The sequence below is a fragment of the Sinohyriopsis cumingii genome, chromosome 10 (assembly GCF_028554795.1).
Source record: "Sinohyriopsis cumingii isolate HCF-2022 chromosome 10, ASM2855479v2, whole genome shotgun sequence".
NCBI lineage: Eukaryota > Metazoa > Mollusca > Bivalvia > Unionida > Unionidae > Sinohyriopsis > Sinohyriopsis cumingii.
Window position 1 is genome coordinate 39,720,112 of NC_142970.1, and position 20,323 is coordinate 39,740,434.

Sequence of the window (20,323 nt, forward strand, 5' to 3'; positions counted from 1 at the left end):
GTAAATTGGGGCCTTATTCTCTATTTAAAAAAAAACTGTTATAACCTTTATTTGCTGTTGTGAACCTCAATATGTATTATGCAAGTTCTGCAGTGCCTGTATAATTATTTTTGGGGGTGGGGTGAACATGTAGTTGTCAGCTGTTTTGTCTTACGGATGTAGGCCAAAATATGTTTAGAGATGAACATGTAACAGGTATTTTACTACATATACACTATTATGTATTATGTGGCTACTTTAATTCAATCCTTGAGTGAATGTCATTTATGAAGTTAATAGATTCACGGTGGTTAATTTGGTTTATAATTGCTATTAGTAAATTGTGTTGCATAGTTAATGTTATCAATTTTTTTCAAGTTAGAGAAATTAAATTTGCTTGCAAAACCATGGCAAAAAATAACTATATACAAGCATATTTTGTCACAACGATCATGAAATACTATTACCAATAATAATATCAAAATCAAAAAATAGTAATATTATTATTATTATTATTTTCAGATATGCTACTTGAGCTCCCTTGGCAGGTTTACAATTGGGGATAGTGTCTGCAGGATGATGAAAAAGCTTAAAACAAAAAGACTGGCCAGAGTATAGTCCAAAGGGACGTAAGGGGAAAAAAGCATTTCAAGAGCTTGTGATATGTCAGGTTTTGATAAGTAAGTATGGCTTGATTTAAATTGTGTTTTTCATGTGACTTGCCAGAGATTTTTAAATGAATTGATAAAGTAACTTGAGACCACATTTCAAAGTACATGTTTTAAAATATTCCATTGATTATTGCTGGCATTTAGAAAAATGCAAAGCATCCTTTGTTGTGAAACTTATTTTAAAACATTATATTACTCTTGCAGAAGCCTGCTTGAAAAATAATGGCAAAGCAAAGGCAAATGGAATGGAAGAGGCCATATCAGAGACCCTCAAATATGCACCCAGCCAACGCAGAATGATAAAAAACAAGGTAATCCAAATGACTCTTATTTCATCAATATTGGATTCAGTTTCGCTTTTAAAGAATAGTATCTGCAAAGCGGATGCATTTCTAAACTGATAACAAAATCAGCTTAACCTATTGCCCAGGACTATCAGAGCTAGAGTCCAGCTAACTACAATATACATATATCTTGTCTGATCGGACAAGTGCCTCCATTTGGAATTTTTATTCACATGAAATATTTGGATGAAATAAATTCATCTTTGTGCAAATTGATTGCACCATCCACTTGCCAGAAATGACAAGTTAGTGCAAAGTTATCTTGTATCATGGCTTAATGATAGTAAGGGAAGCACAAGTGCAGTGAAGAAAATTTCATACATTTTTATAATGCTGATTAACATGACTTCTGCATATGTAACTAGTGCTGAGATGATATGACTTTATTTAAGCATTACAATTTTGTTTTAATTTGCCGGTGCCTGAGCAGAAGAAGTAATAGATAAACTTTACAGTGGAGTTGGAGACTGAATCTGATTCATAATCTTAATTAAATCTAGAAAATAAACATTAAAGTCATATTAAAATATCTGTTGTATTGTTTCCTTCTTTCATTTTTCTCTTAAAAACAAATGTCTGAACCTTTAGTCTGTAAATTCAGTGGATTCCTTATCAGCCCATCTACTTTTACTTTACACCATGCTGCTTAAAAAAAAATGAATTATCCCCATTAGGATAGGTCCCCCCAACCCCCCACCCTACTTTGTCAACTTAACCTGCCACATTTAAATTTAATGGAAGGCCCTGCTGTAAAGCCTGTTAGTAAAACTACTCAACACGAGGATTTCATACATTTGCAACTCCTAGATGGATGGTAATGTTTTCATTTTTGTAATGTAGATTTGGACATTCTTGCCACCAGTATGGAATATGTGTTTCAGAAACACAAGCAGCTTTCATCAGATTTGCATATAGGTTTTATATGTTGTGAGTATGTTGTAGGAAGTTTGTTTTAATAACATTATACAGCATTCCAGCAAGTTCACCAAATCACATTGCCACAACGTTATATGACGTTGCCACAATCTTATGGCAATGTTATTTCAACATGTAACTGTTAGCTCTGTTACACCTCTCCATGACGATGACACTGACAGCCTGGAGGAGGACCCCTCCCACAGACTATTATGAAAGCAAGTTCAATTACAAATTGTATTAAATCTCTCTAGGTCTTCATTGATTTCATGGCCAAATACATGGAAATGGAGGAAAATGAGGGAAGATCATATGATATGATGCATGTGGAAATGTCAGAAAAGTGTTTGTATTGTTCACCAACTACACCTTGTTCTTACAAAATGTGGCTGTTACACATTCCCATGATGATGTCACTGACAGCCATCAGTGAGGAATGCCCCAACAAGCATAATACAAATTGCTTCCATTGTAATTGTTACAATTCCATTCTGACCGCTCCGGTGTCCTAGTGGTTAGAGCGTCCGCCTCAGAAGCGGGAGGTCATGGGTTCAAACCCCGGCCAAGTCATACCAAAGACTTACAAAAATGGTATTAACAGCTGCCTCGCTAGACGCACAGCATTAAGAGGCTAGTGTTAGGACTGATCGGCCTGGTGTCAGGATAATGTGACTGGGTGCAACATCATACTACATGTTTGCAGCATGATGCCCCAGTGCTATACATCACTGTAAACTGCCACACTGCAGACATCCTAGCAATATGACTGAAAAATTATTCAAGCTACGTTAAAAATCCAATCACACACACAATTCCATTCTACGATCCAGAACCAACACTAATTCCATACTACAGTTCTTGCATTTCAATCCAATTTTGCTTTTGAAATGTAGTGCCACTTGATTCATTATTATTCCTGTCTACAACTGAAAAATATCTATATAAAAAAACGTGTAACTGTGTTTTATGCAAGAGCATGGACATGTACAAAAACTTGCACCTGAAGCTTGAATAAAACCCCGACTGTGGATAAGACTTTACCCATCGATTACCCCAGCTTGGGGATAAATTCCGACCATGGCGATTTATTATATATCCATTGACTGCTCCAGCTTGAGGGCAAAATCCAAACACATCCCTAAAAAGATAACAAGTATAACGGCTCTTTACCTTCTGTAAATGCCACTTGAGCTTCCTGATGCTGTTGTATCTGCCATTTGACAATCACGAACGTGGATATATTTCTTAATTGCCTCTAGTTGTTGAGCTAGTTTAGCTGTATGAAATTCCTTTGTGCAGACTCACTCATTATTAATATTACAACAGTGATTTAATTACACATCACCTGTCAGCACACCAATGATAAGTCAGTTATTTTATAACACACCAACAAGCTTGCCTCTTGCACCCCCCCCTTTTTTTATTTGGGCACCTGTGGACATGAATCTGCAAGGCTCAAATTGTCATTTTTAATATAAGATCTCAACATTTTTAAGGCCTTAATTTTAAAGACATCCTTAGAACCCCCAAAAGGTTATCAACTGGATCACCAGCCTTCGTTTAGAGTAACAGCAAGTATATATATATATATATATATATATATATATATATATATATATATATATATATATATATATATATATATAGGTCAAAGGAAACACAATAAAAATGTTTGATTTAACAATGACATATTTGCCTCAGGTCTGTGATCCTGAAGTGAATATTAACTGTCCATTTATTTTCTTGGCTTTTCTTTACTAGGAAATTGATAATAGAGATTTATGCGATGGTGAAGGCAATGTAAAAATTGGTTACTGTAACATACTTTTTACGCCATGTTTGAAAAAATAAATCCAATGGAAAGGTTATAGTCTGAAAATCTTCATTAAATTAAGTTAATAAAGGGGAAAAAACTTTAAGAGTTCATAAATATTTTTCAGTGCTGAATAAAGATATAACACTTTCTGCTGTGATTTTAATAGTTTCTGACAGCATGAAAAATTTCTAGAACTGTAATGTATAAATGTTCTCAAAAGATTATGTTAATATGGGGGAAAAATCTGTTATGAAATAAACCGACAAGATCTTGTATGAATTCATGTTATCTTTAAATATGATATTTGTGTGAAAATATCTGGAAGAAAAAACAAGATGGTGCCACTCAGTATGGTTGCCACAGTGGCCATATTAAGAAACTTTTTATCGCTACTTGTGAATGGATAATTGTGTCAGCGTGTCAACATGTGTACAAAATACTTATGTTGATGTCTAGCAGGTCCTGAATGAGAATTATGGTGCTGTACAGACATCCTATAAGGCCACCAATGTGGCCATCCTGAAAATCTTGTTATCACTACTTCTCCTGAATGAATCGTCATATCAGTGAAAGACTTCCTATGTCTAGTTGGACGTAAATGAAAATAGTGCTAATCTAACCTCCAATATGGCTGTTTTAATGGGCATCTGGAAAACCTTCCTTGCTACTTCTCCTAGATGGCTGGTCATTTTGACATTGTGCTTTCACTAGATGACCTATTTGATGTCTAGTTGGCCGTAAATGGAACTATGCATATGGTTTTGATGTCTAGTTGGTCCTAAATGTGGCTTTTGCTGCTCCTAAACTTCTAATGGTATTATAGTTGGTTCCTTAATGAAACTACTGTACAAAATTAAAAGGCCTTCTCGCTTTCTACCAAGTTTGGATACAATTATCTTTACCAGCTAGGATTTCTTGATCCTCTTTTTTTATACAGCAACCCTTCGCATATGTAGTTAGCTAAAACAGTATTTTGAACAATTAATTGCCCTCTGGCAAATAAAATCCCAATTGCATGCTTTTACCAATGTGAGAGCCCCTTATATAAATAGCTAAGTATTCAGTAACTGAATTTCCACATCCACATGCATCAACTCAGAATTAAAAGTTGAAAAACATATACAGATTGGAAAATCTTGAGACATGTGTCACTTTGCATGGTGGGTGTTATGATTTAAATGCAACAAGGAAATTGAATTAGGGTTAATTTCTTTAAGCTTTATTCGGTCATGGGGCCCTGGGTTATAGAATGGTCTAGGCATAAACATCACTCAAACTAATCAACTCTCTCTAGTCCAACCAATGTGTGTATACGAGAAAGCTTGCCAGTAGCGTTATGTGTGTTGATTTCCTTCAATAAATATGCTGGCTGCCATGTAAAGCCTATGATGTCCTGAAAAATCGTGTAAAGCTCCATACAAGCAAGCTAAACAGTCAATGATGTAATGGAACAGTAGACACCATTTTAGCTAAATATGCCAAGAATTGATTTAGAGACTTGGTTAGTGACGATGACTTAAAATTGGCAAGAGATTAAAAAGATAAAAGAAATGACCTTTCATAGCACTGTGATATAACAAATGAGGAAAAACAAAAGTTTATTGCATTTGAACCTTTTGTTTTTTCACAGTTTCAATTTAATTTAAGTCATAAGGCCCCTTATTTTGCCTTACCAAACATATAGCAAGTTATTACCTCAAGCCCTAGCACTTATAATGCCTCACAAGTAAACAGTCTTTTATGAAGTCTCAGGTCTGAGTATGTGTCTAGCAATACTTATGTCCAGTTTGTTTATAAAATTCTTTCTCACATGGTACAGTTTTCAGAGAGACACGATAAATTCAACAAGTGTGGTAATGAAGGGACAGGCATTCTTTATTTATGCACACATCCTAAAGGGACATTGCTATGTTTGAATCAACACTGAACTGAAGAATGGAGCATCAGCTGCATCAATTAAAATATTGTGGCCCACACAAAATACTGCAAGGACTGTGATCTATTTATGAGTGCAATGGGCATGAATTACTGTAGCAGACTGGAGGAAGTAATCTGAATTTATTAATATCTTGAAGCTAAATATAGTAAAGTTTTCATCTATAATCTGTGTAATCGTTTTTGCACACAGTTTGCAGGATTTGTCTTTGGGTCATCGTTTTTCTTTTTCTTCATCTTTCTAGCTTAAGGTATCTTGATAAGTCTTATGGTGCCGTGCAACTGCACTTGATGATTACCACAGCCAGTGACATTGTATCAAATCTTCTGGGATCAGATGATTCAATGCAAATTCCACATAACCTATCACCATCCTCATGTTTGCCAGCTGACTTACTAAGTTATTTTGCCTAAATAATAATAAAAGCAATCTGGTCTGATGTATTGATAGCGTTCTGAATGACCATACTATATTCTCTGTATCTACCCTAGAAAATCCTGAGTGGATCGCTGTTTGGTTTTAATAAACCAAAGTAATCCAATGAAAGGCACTTTGCAGACACAAGTGTCTGTTTCCTGTATGCAGTGATTAAATGATAGTATTATGTCTTTATTTTTTAAAACTGATGATACATATGATCACCTTCAATGTGCAATATTAGTTATATTAATTAACGAGTGGGCAATATTTGAATTTCAAAGATAAAAGTGTATGCCATGATCACTTTAGTAGGATGATTTGTCAAGTGAGGTGATCTTTTCTGTTAGAATAAATATTGTTAACTAAACTATTTTCGCAAGTTATGACATAAGAATGAGTCAAAGAAAGAAAATTCATTAAATTGAACATATAAAATGTAAGACTGCAACAGAGTCTAGATGAACTATTTCTTCAGAGGCATAATCCAGACTCTGTGGCAGCAAAATTATCAAATAGGACACAACTAAGAGACAATCACATTTTCAGTCACAATGGTTTGACAATTATCAATGGCTTGAATTCATTGACTATGAAGGCAAAGTGATTAGCAGTTACTGCAAAAAAAGTTCCCAAACTGTCACAGATTTTAAATTCTACCAGTGGACTTGTAAGTGTAACTGACAAATTCAGGATTTAATCAAGCAAGTCTCATGATAGTATTATACCTAATAAAGCAAAATGTAGCACAGTATATTCATGACACTTACGCCAGCATGTACAAAATATTCCTCAAGTTACAGTTGCTAGCACTCCACTAAGAAATGTCATTTTATAATAAATAAAAATGTAATGGAAAAAAATCGATAAAGTGATTGCACTCATTAACATAGCCTACTACCTAACTCAATAATGAAAATGATTTGGTTCATTATATCTTTGTGTTTTTGGAATAAATGCATACATCTGATTGAATTTTAGGCAAGAGACTGAACTTTTGGGTTAAGTTAAAATGTATGTGGAACAAATGCATTTTCTAAAACTACTTGTATCAGTGTGCATTGTGACTTTACTTTAAGATAACTCTAAATGGTACTGGGTATATATCATTTTCTTCAACTGCACACTGTTGTCTTCCATTTGATTTGATGACTTACAGCTATACTGTCTACACAATAGGCCTCAGCATCAGGAAAAATTCTGTATACTTCAGTTACAGCTGAAATAAGTTTTGCATTAGCACCTGAATCAGACAAAAAAGGTTGTGTTCTGGTGTGTGAATAGAAATGGCTAAAAGTAATACAGACAAAAGCCATAAGAGTACACAACTTACATATGAAACCACCAATTCGCTTGTATGTGTGGCATAAAAGTTCAAAGATTTGCTTCATGTTTATTTGTGTACACATTGTTCAACTCGTAAGATATTTTAAGGGCTATTTCTCTATTGTATCCATAATTCATTTACAAATATGATTAGTGGGCCACACCGAAGGCCATACTATTAGTTCACTTGGCAATATGGTAACGTCAGCTGAAAAGCATAATCATCCATTAAAAGCATCATGATATGAACATTAGGTATTCAGAACATAAAGATTTTTTTTTTCCAAATGGAGTCCAAGTAATTATTGCCCAATCCAGGTATAATTTTGTACACAAGTTAGGAACAAAATAAGATAAATCTTCATTTATTTGCAATTGATAATACACTTCTTAATGAATATACACTTTTACATTTATTTTGTATCACTTGAATAAACAATATTTCTTTCAGTTCATTTTAAACTTTTATTTTATATCACTTGAGTAAACAATATCTCTTTCATTTCATTTAACACTTAGAAACAGGTTCTTCCAGTTGCAATAATCAACTCTGGAGACAATAAACAAACTGGAACTTTTGACCTAATTATATTACATTTACTAGGGTTAAACAGAATAAATTCCTTAACATAATAAATTAACAGTTCCAGTTAATCAAACACAAAATCATCTTTTATACAGGGTGTGAACTGTTAATATTTACAGGATAAAGCTTATAGTTTCCAAATCGATTGAAGCTTACATGTTGCAGTTGCTGGCACATATCTATTTCCAGCATGGTTTGCATGCAATCCACCTTTAATAATTTTGTTACTTCCCCACCCTACCCCATTCAGTAACAAGTACATGTAACAAAAATCAGGATCATTCTAAGGCAAAGTTTGTAACTTGTGTACCACAGTCATCAGAGAGAAAAAGATGCAAAACTTTATGATGCCTGTCAAAGGAAGAAAACAGTTTGTTGTCTTCCCAAGTTTTGAACCAGTTAACTTGAATTCTCAGACTATCAATTGCTACAGCCCCGCTAATTACAATTGTTAGGGAATAATGAGAACTGACCTTCAGTTATCTGTGTATATATATCATTTTAATAACCAAGAATACCGCATGTCTCGGAACATTATAGCATTCAATGGTAACGTCAGAACTGAGATGAGAGAATTAAACAAGCATAGTACATGACAAAATATATCCATAAACTGTTGACTGGGAAAAATACTACAGAACACCATTCCTGCTGGCAGTAAGATGTTGAACCTATATGTCATAAATATCAGGTTGGACATCTAGGACCAGTAATATTCATAATGGGCAGTACCCCCACCCCCACCCCCCAAGTGAGAAGGGCCTGATTTGTAATCTCAGCCACCAAACCTATCACAGCCTTTATATTACTTGAAACAAATATTAAGTAATAGTAAAACAAACTCTGAAAGTTATTAAAACCAATTTTTTATATTTCCATAACTCTGCATAGTTAACTGTGCAAGCAGACTTAACCATATCAGTGTATGACAGTTAAATTGAGCTATAGCATCGATTAACAGAAGCTACGAATTCATCAACAGGCAGTGAACAATCATCTTCACAATAAATGTCAAACATTAGCATCCATAAGCTGTCAAGACAAGTTGTTACACTGGATATATAATCATCCATTTATTTCAAACAAGCTGTGAAAAACGAACCTCACGGCCGCTATATGTACGCTGGCCATTGCAAAGGATGCTTTAATAGATTAATGTTTATCGTCGTGTCTTGACAACCATTTTGCGCGCGCACACCGGAAAGTCATGCTATATATTTGTTACTTGTGAACGTATTCGTGGGCAGTACGCTATATATTGTTCCCGTGGCCGTATTCGCGGGCAGAATGCTATATGTTTGTTCTTCGTGAACGTATTTTTGGGCAGTTACGTTGTCATCTTCAACCTAAAGGTCAAAACTGCCCATGAAATTTATATATCTGCCCACGAACCGAAAACATGAATAGGACTATAACATAAGTATATATACTTATTTTCAACATATACATAATTACTATGTAAGAAATACAACCTATGTATATATATTTTGATTTGAAATGTAAACTATATCATGTCCTTCCCGTAAACCCACTTACGGGATGACTGCCCACAACGCACCTAAAACGTGTATATATATATATATATATATATATATATATATATATATATATATATATATATATATATATATATATATATCTATATATATCTATATATATATCTATATATATCTATATATATATATATATATATATATATATATATATATATATATATATATATATATATATATATGTATGTATATATATATATATATATATATATATATATATATATATATATATATATATATATATATATATATATATATATATACATATATATATATATATATATATATATATATATATATATATATATATATATATATATATATACCAGTACAAAACATGTGGTCCTTTAGTGACAAACTATGTCAATCAAGTACTTGAGTTTGAACATGACTTGTAGGCAGATAGCATTTGAAAGAGTACCTAATCGTCAAGCAAATTGAATATTGTTTTTAAATCAACGATGAATGAGCTAGTAGGCTCGCTTGATTAGATTGCTAGTAGCCACTGGCCAGTATGTTTCGCCAATGCAGATTGACATGAACGTTTTTGTCGGAATCGTGAATTTGTGATTCGGAGAAGATGATACTTGTTGAGATATATGACAAGATTCCTGCGGACATGTTCTTGAATAATATTTGAAGTTGCAGGCGGAACAGAAATGTTTCGTAGTTGCATAAATCATTCTTTAATTTCTATTATGAATTGCAAATATGTTTGATATTTTCAATAATTCTGTTAATTGAAGTTAAGGGAAAAATAACTAAAAACATCTTCCGAGACTTAGAGATTGAGAAAAAGGATCATTTTTTTATGTTTTGGAGAGAATTTTATCTAGACTATTGATTTGTTAAAGTTAATTTAAGTGACATCATTAATCGGTTCAGTTAATGTCATTTGGCCTATATTATACTTACCAATGAAAAATAAAATGCATTCAAAATCACTACTTTTTGAATAAATTTCAATGGGGATGTCAAAGTCATGTCATACTATGCTGTTTCTAGTTTCCAAGATAATGAACCACACAAAATGACGGGCACTTTAACAACCACCAAGCGTAAGAATTCGCCCCTAGTAGCTAGTCCTTTAAAAGTTCTGAATGTATGGGTGGAATTTCCAAGTCTTCAACGCTAGGATACTATTATTTATTCTCTATTAGACTAAATAACATACAAAACTGCTATTTGTGTGCAATAGTTGAGACCTGAAATATATTGCATTTTGTTCATTCTTCATTCTTCTTCACAACGGTCTCAAACGCTATCCAGATAATTAAAATGGAGACTATTTGCTGCATGTATATTGAATTTACACTTGACACCATTATTTTAATACGTCACCAAGACATGTTCTCAAAGAAGTCAGTTAACATTATCATGGATAGCGCAATGCAAATTGCTACAATTTTGTGCAAAATAATATGAATTCGACAAACAAGTTGGTACTGCATCTTTCTTTCACTTCCTTCGTTGTCATGTGATGGCTTACTCTAGGTGAAAATATATCTTGTGTTAAAGAGAAAATGTTTCAGATAAGTTTAGACTGTGGGGCATATTGTGGTTTGAATTTTCCATGATGAGCATCAACATCTCTCAGTATTATTCTAATTGAATTGCTTGAAATCTCTATGTGGCTGAGCCAGGTTATCTCTTGTTGTATTATAAAGTGCTGTTGTACTTCTCATCTGGTCAGGACAAACATTTCCCTAATATTTGTGTAATATTCATTACATAGGTATATTGCTAAAACACATTATCGTAAACAGCTAATACATACGACAATATTTTATCAAGCTACTGTGCTTTCGTTTCACGAAGTCCTTTGTGCTAAAATATGCGATTACACAATGCTGCGTTTTTGCAAGTTCTAAAGCAAACAGTTTTCTGGGCCACAATAATCACACCAGTTTCCACCATGACTGATCATATCATTATTTGGGTTTCCTCAACGGGTCTGACACAGCAGTTTACTTCCAAGCTGTTTAATATTTTCACCGGCTTTTATATTTTTAAAATATGAATTACAGCAATATAAAATGTATCACAGACTACCCTGAATATCAAACTACACATTCTTGAAGTACATTCTTTCTAAAAACGTTAAGACACAAGAGTGTTGTGTTACTTATAAAAGCTATTACATTATTTCCTAATTTTATAAAAACTGCTTGAAGCGAGGGATCAAATCATCATAAGTCTTACAGGTAAATCATTTATTGTCGTGAAATTGGAAGAAATAAAGGAAAACAAACAGGTAAATCGGTTAAAACAACACATTCCGTGTATGTGTATAGCAGAAGCCGTATGTATACATGTTAAGGTGTGTATGAAGTTTTAAATGCCGGCTTTACAGTTATCTGGCAGAGGTAATTAGTAATTACATTTAAATAATGTATGAAAGGAAATAATTATTTTGTAAAAAAGAATTTTGAAATTTATCAGGAAATTATTGATATGAGCAAAATATGATACCAATATTTAAACATGTCACTTGGTTATGTATGTCATGTTTACAAGCTATGTATTCATTGATTTACTGTATAAATATTTTCGCGCGACAATAACAACAATCCAACTTACATAATAACCAGGGCTCTAAAATGCTACAGATTATTCTAACTCTTTAGATAAACAGATTCTTATATAATATTTTGACCTTTCTAACCTGAAATTCATCAGGGGTGATTTATCGATGACCCTGTAATAATTTACATCTAACCTTATTTTCTAAATATTCAACCTCAGTTTTGTTTAAGCCATTCCATAAAGACCATGCAGTGTTAATTAATGAAATAATAAACTCCTAACAAAACGAAACATAAAATGTATTGATTTCTAAATCAAATTTATACCTGCGTCATGCTTTTTGTTTAATTATCCACTGCATATATTAACATTGTGACAATGAAATGCTATTTGTAAACTTAGAGATTTTGAGCACATGAATTTTCACGTTTCTTGATGTCAGAAATATGCAACTTTATGTGAATATTTTCTCGCACGTTATTTCTTCAGGCGACTGTATTCGACCACACCTATACACCGTCTACACAAGAATTGCAAACGCATGTCAGATTCAGATGCAACTTCTTCACAATTATTGGAATCAACTGATAATCTCTTATTGATAAACTATATGGATAATAATTGATGTGTTAAATGATGAAGAAATTATTTCAAACAGAGTTCATCCAATTGTCATTAAAGATACATACTTTGATATTGTGTACGATGAAAATATATTTTTGTGCCACAATAAGGGCTTATTGCAATTGCAACTAAGTCCTCGGTCACAGTATAATCTTTATCATCACCAATAACGGAAATGTATGTGTATTTAATCAGATATTTTACATACAGATCACTTGTTTGTCAAATAACTTTCATAAATACTGTTGAACAAAATAAATGTAATACGTTGCCAATTCATTTTGATAACGATCCTGGACATATGACATAATGAACGATGTAATGAATTTAACGAATATTATGGTACACGGATTTTAGAATGTAGTTTCAATGTTAGCATGATACGCAAATACAAATTCAACATAAATTATTTACTATCATATCTTACGGTGTAACACTGAAATATCAATTGTTGAAATGGAACACAGAGGCAAACAATATAAATGATGTGAAGGACGCGCAAAGGTAATAAAATTATGCAGGCACCATAGCAATGAAAATATATTAACAGGGATCAAACTAAAATGAACTTGGAAAGACTGTAGCAAAGTTCGTATTAAGTCCTCAAAATAAAACAAAATGTTTAATAATAGTTATTTCACGTTATATAAGCAACGGAAAGATTATTCAATGCACTGATGTTATAGAATGCAAACGTAATGGAACCCCATTGAAATACGTATAAGTACAAGTTGATTATTCAAAGGTATTTCGAAATTGAATCGCTATATAACATTAGCATAAGGAGGCAACTATGGCAATACAAAATAGTTTGACTATTTTGATGAAATAGCAGGTTTTTATGTTGAAGAAATAATGGCATTAAAATAAACTTACAGATGAAGAAATACAAATGCTGAAATACGTTTGACAGAAGAAGGTAAAATACATTCAATTAAATACAAACATGTGCTATATTTGAGATATAAATTGAACGACGAACAAATATATGATACAGTAGGAACGGAAGATCATTTAACAAGACGGTATTTATATCAACAGTGGTACTAGTTGGCTGGATGGTCTATAAAGCACTCGCCTCTACCGAATACTGCCCAGTCTCACCTGTCTGCGTGGGTTCGATTCGGCCTATATCGTTATGTGAGAAAACTGTGACATCCGTTGATTGCCGTGGATCGGTGGTTCTTCTTATTGAAGACTTTGAAAGGCTACGATGTTGTAGTATCAGCTAATATGACATAACCATTTAATAGTTGGTAATAGTTGGTAACGGACAGTCTCAAAGTTCCAATTGAAATGTTCCGCGAGATTATATGAATTATATTAGCACCGTTGATCTCAAAAAGCACATACTACACGCCCCACAGTTTCTAATAATCATCCTTGTTTACGAGTGTTTGTGATCATAATTTCACTATTAATGTATGATAAAGAGTTATTGGTATCTATAGCTGATGTTTGAATCATAAGCTGGATGCACTTGAAATATCCAAAACTGTTATTTAATTCATGAACTAGCCTGCTTGTCGTAATTTCTTTTAATTTAGTACAATGTAAAATAAGCTCACTGTATACTGGTATCAAACATCCAAATCACCAGATTGCCTCCAACTTTGTGGAAGCTATTTTACCTTATTAGTTATTTACCATGTGATCGGATAAACATAGCTCTAGAAACATTAATTTTTTTTAATGAATTGACACGCTACTGCATGCATATTACTTCACATTTCCGAGTGTCACTATCTCAGGTTTAATGTCATTCTTGTGCTTCCACCCTTGATATAATTTATTAATCTCCATTACTAGCACAGACCAATTTCATTTACCTACACCTGAATGTTGCATATGATTATGGAAAACATGTTATATAAAGCAGCTGGTGATATAAATGTCTCATTAAGAAATGTCCAATAGATTGTCCTAACTATACCAGGATTAATCAATGCAACAACACTGATATATAGAACCTCACCGCCATGTCCCAGGTTTTCATTAAAGAGTTACGCAGCACTGGTAGGCAAGGTAGAGCTTGCCTGGGAATGTATTTTCCTATTATATTGTCACCTGTTGTGATGATATTAAAACGCAATGTATACTTGCTAGGGATTGGTGTCAATAAAATAGAACATTTGAGTCCACAATTATTATATCTAGCGACATGGTGAGAACCTTACACAATATATCTCTTCTCATTGTTTGTCTAATGTTTAAAATTATAAACATTTCAACAGGCATATTGTAATTGCTGCGAGATTAACTGTTAGCTTTTTCTTGCTTCACTACCCCTGGATAAGATGTGAAACGTTGTACAGACTCAAACCATTCACTTGTTTCAAATGCTATTTATTAACCATCTTTGCTGTCTACCATTTGTGAGATTCAATTGTAAAATTTCTATTAAACTTTAATTATACGTTAAATTGTAATTTTATCACTTTATTTATTTAAATACTATTAAAATTCAAATTGTCCATGTTGGTATATCTTGAACATATTTTTCGATAGAAAATGTCTTGTATGATAACAATATATAGTTTAACTGCACTGAAAAATTCATGCAAGTAAGAATGATAGGGCAAGTTTAAATTTTTTGTATAAAATACAGTTAGATACACGACACAATTTCTGTGATTCGTCACAAATCGTGTTTGCTCTGAAAATCAAAACGACTTTATAAATAAGGTTGAAATAGGCGTGGCAAGCAAATAGAAAAGTTTCATTAAAATTTACCTTAAATAAGTTGGCCTGACGTAGGTGACGAATTAATTAGATGTAGACTTATATTTTGTTCATGTTATGTTATATCCAAATATAATAGATTTGGGGAAATTACATTTTATTCCTTTTTTTATATTTCGTTGGAAGCTTTTTCCCTCCCTAAACTGTATAGGCTCTACTGTAGTATTTACTTCCATCTTCTCTTTAGTTAACATATAACTGTTTATCAACAATTAGTGAAAGCTATAAAAGCATATGTGTTCCTCATATAATCATCCGATAATATCACATAAATAACTATTTGGACCCATAACATATAGTGTCATAATCTTGAGGTAAAATATCAACTAGAAATATGTGTTCATGCGTGTTGAATAAAAGCCTTATTCTGACTTAGATAATTTCTCTGATACAGTTTAAACAGTATCCAAAATTTCAAATTGGATTCGGTGCAGCAATACATACATTATGGGTATCAGCCCACACATACGATACAATGTTGCATTTAGTTTAAAAATTAAATGTTCAGATTGCTAAAATTATACTTGGTAAGAAAAACTAAAATTTGTAATGTTTGGTTTAATTATTCTATTCTAAAGCCATTATACACAACCTATCACAACTTGATGTTTCTAGTTTTAATACTAAACTTGGGATTACAATTTAAATGTTTATGGCAAAGTGTCTTACAGGCCATAGATGAAAGTTATATGACCTGTATATTCCGTACATTTGTTTGTCAGTATTGAACTTTCTGGTGTGTTAAATTCCTAATAAATATTATGTTAATGTAAAATGGATTCAAAGGTAAACTGACGGTGGAATTCTTTCCATTGGTTTACAGGCAGGTTGCGAAAAGCTGTACTGTACATAAAACGCTTAGTGGGTCACCGATTTCACTTCATAACCAGAAACACTGACACATTGCTCAAAGTGCACTCGCGCCATAATACATACAGGAAACTTAACTATCGAACTCATATTATATGGAATGAACAATTACCATTAAATTAATATCAAAGATGAATAAATCTAACATCTAAAGTGACTTAATCTAAAAATGACTAAATCTAACACATGCATCAGCATAAAAATTACAGGGAAAAAGGCTCTAACATAGCGATACTTGTTATCCGACATTATCTGTCTTGTAAAAGATGCTGTCACTTCCACCCACAGAATACATATTCAAATTGACATGATGCTTGGGGTTTCCACTAAAAGACTTCTAATGATGTATGCATCTTCCTGAAGAATAAATATGCCAACCATGTCAGCTCTTTTGAAAATATTGTTTTCGATGAAGACTGTTCTTATCTTGAATTCCTGAAATTTGTGTGGCTCAGTCCTGCTATTAAAATGACATAAAATTTGTAATGTTAAGACTTTCGAGGAATACCGATATTATGAAATAATTTTAAATTTACTATGTGATAAATCCAATGAAGTAATCAAACAATGTGCCTAACACCTCATAAACAAATGCTATGATTTTTATGAAATTTGGAATTTTACCTAGAAATGTCGAATTCATTTACTGTGATGACAATTAAATACTGGAATAGCTTTGACTTTTGGTAAATCCTTTATCACAACGCAGACAATGGAAGGGCATGCTGAAAAACGTAGAGATTTTTCCTTGCAAAATAGGTTTATAAATTTACAGACTTAAAACAAGCCATGTGTTGCATTTTTTAAAAGACTGATAAAATGTTAGTGTTGCTAATCTTAGAGATTTATTCTTGGTAAATACACTGAAAGAATACATGTTTATTTACAAAACAATATTAGTGGTGAAGAAGACAATATAACATGACTTTATCTATTAGGAGCTACGGCATACAACAGTGATTTCAAATAGGTCTCGTTACATTGTGAAACATTGGTTAAATATAGTCAAGAATGGGATTACATCAAGTTAGGATTAATCAAAGGGTTTGCATCACGGGACTATTTCTGAAGATTTCTATTATAGATTTAGTTATTGTATGGATAATTAGATTGATCGTCTCAAGAACAATACACGAGAATTACTTTATGTAAATATTACGAATTTTTACTCCATTCTTGGAGTATATATATATATATATATATATATATATATATATATATATATATATATATCCTTATTAATAGGCTTCAAAAAATATGAGGAAATAAGTAAAATGAAACAAAGCATTAACTGGATTAAACAATTCTTCCTAACATATCACTATATCTTATAGATATTGACAAACTATTGCAACTTTGAGTCATTGACAATGTGAACACTGAATTAAAATTTCATTTGACCGTTTACACCTAACCGCTACGGTGACCATGTGCTTCTAGTTTACTTGGCGCAAGTTCAGTTTTTTTTTAATTCTGTCATTCCATATGCCCGTATTATCTCCCTTATATGAGAGAGAGAGAGAAAGAGAGAGAGAGAGAGAGAGAGAGAGAGAGAGAGAGCGGAGTGTCGAAAACAGAGATGATTCCCTGTCGATGCAGATCTGCACATCTTTTATTCATTTAAGGGAATATTGGTTTTGTCATTATTTTTGTGAGAGCGCTAATGATTAATCAGTAAAAATAATATCACATAGAGAATATATAAACGATAGCCTAATGTTGAAATATAACCATATGTTGAAACAATATTATATATTCGTATTAATGCGTCAAGGGCGTACATAAATTTGATATATCTATAAATTTGTATATCAAATTGTTTAATACCAAATTGTTATTATATTTTACCTTTTTGTTTTAATCTAAATTGTTTTATATTTCTATCGCACACGTTCATAATTCAAAACCTTTTCCACAGTAGATGAATTTCTCCTGCATCTACTGGCATTTTCTCTATAGGTGGAGTCATAAGTTCACTATGAGCATGTTTACGACACAATTAGAAACATTCTCCGGGAAAATAGGGTTATAAGTTTGTAGTGGATATACCCATACAAGCCCTACCTAAATTGCATTGTACATTCGTATATATAGTCCAAAACAGTTGCGAAACGTTCAGTTGTTCGAGTTCTGGTTTTGCACAGATTCAGAGATCACGTCTACAGTACAGATTAAGACAGGTTATAATACCTTTTTCTTCATCCTTTCTCTATGTTAATTATATTGATCCTTACACAGACACACACATACGCAAACGGACATGCACAGACGCACACACACACACACACATACACACACACACCCCCCCACACCCACACCCACACACACACATATATATATATATATATATATATATATATATATATATATCTTGATTTTATATATGTGACGAGTGTCGGGAATGCATGTAAATTATTACCTGATACGAATGGCCATAAGACGTTTATTTAAACCCTCTGGCTCAGAAACCTTTTCCGCACAAATGCTTTCATGGGATATTGATAACCTTGATGGTCACATCGATCAATATCATGGTTCAGGTTCTTGTAGAAAGCGGATGCTTTATGCACGAACCACTTTTCTTTGACTTACGTCGCTAAAAGATCTATGTTGATTTTTCTTCTTTGATTTTGTGTAAATATTTCTAACTACTTTACCTTTCCTTTTATTGTTAATGGAGATACGATAACTAAGATGTCCTTCTCCAGAGTCCTTGCACGTTTCCACCTGTTTTTTCATATCCCACCAACTGACTTTGCCTTCAATAGCGTTTTAACTTTCTTATGGTTGTAATGAGATTACTTGTGTATTCTCATTGTAATATCTGTCCATTCTGCTGCATGGATTCGAAGTAGCTGACGAGTTTATGAGTTTATCCTTTCACTAGTTAGTTCTACTTATTTATAGTATTCGGTAATGGTGGGTTTATTAGTCAGTCGTTGAATATCCATGATGTGATTGAATAGTAAACACTAGAGAATTGTGCATGACGTCCAAACTCTCCATGATAAGCAACTATACTGAAGAAAGAATCGCAAAATATTATTATGCATAATTCCCCTTTGCTAAGCATTTACTATTCATTCATTCACTCGCGTGTACACATGTTCGTATTTTATTCAGAATCTTAATCACTCGGAATATACTAAGGTCCTTATGTTGTCTTCTTCCAGAACTGCTGTTATTGACTAAGATTATATCTTGTTCGCTGTAAAGACGTAGCCAACGTACTTTAAACAAAATATGACTCACCAAATAGACAAAGAAACATGAAAAACTCGATTGTCTTTTCAGTACATCATCTGTCATGCACTTTTGTGATTGGGTAGTTGACTTGTAATATGATTACCACAGGTAATTTTCACGTTAAGGCTGCGTCTTAATGTCCCAGATTAACGAAGGATATCTAAAATAAAATATTACAAACGCATAGTTTATCTAGTTATATGACCGTTTTATTTTCTGGACAGTGTTTGAAAATCTAAAATATTACACATAAACAATTTATCAAAAAATTAAATCACTTCTTGGAGTATTTCCGCGTTGAAGCTGCTTGATGATGTGACAGATATTTATACATTTATATCAGTGCCGCATTCTCTATTCTAGGAGATGAAGTCGTTTGGCTTAGCTGCGGTCTTCGTACTTGCCTTCGTCATATCGAACGTACTGTCTGATTGTCCGGAAGGGTAATGGTGTATATTTTATATGTAATATCGTAATAACTCCATCTCAGTGTGTACCTGAGTACATAAATAACTCAGATATTATATGACTGCACCCATATATCACATTTGCTATAGACGTACACAACGTTCCCTATCATAGGTTCTACCTCGGTACAAAATGTATACAGAATATTTTCACGGCTCCTTTTCTGAACATAGATTGAAGATATAACGTATTTTCATCACTTGGCAAAAGGAAAAATACATGTATGAAACGAAAGGTTATTTCTGTAAAAATCACCTTTAGTAATCTGAAACTAAAGCATCAAGTATGTTACAAAATAATTATC

The 20,323-nt window shown here is 32.8% G+C and overlaps 1 long non-coding RNA gene across 6 annotated transcripts in view; it reads left to right on the forward strand.

Annotated features, from left to right (window-relative positions):
• Window positions 1-20,323, forward strand: part of LOC149789907 (uncharacterized) — a 2,017,354-nt gene that overhangs the window by 356,690 nt on the left and 1,640,341 nt on the right. For 3 of the 6 annotated variants that reach the window (XR_016423757.1, XR_016423759.1, XR_016423758.1), the window contains 2 exons: window positions 502-659; window positions 855-963. The exons of the other annotated variants lie outside the window; for them this stretch is intronic. This is a non-coding gene — a long non-coding RNA (uncharacterized LOC149789907). Of the gene's footprint in view, window positions 1-501; window positions 660-854; window positions 964-20,323 lie in introns of those variants that run through there. 6 annotated transcript variants of the gene reach the window in all.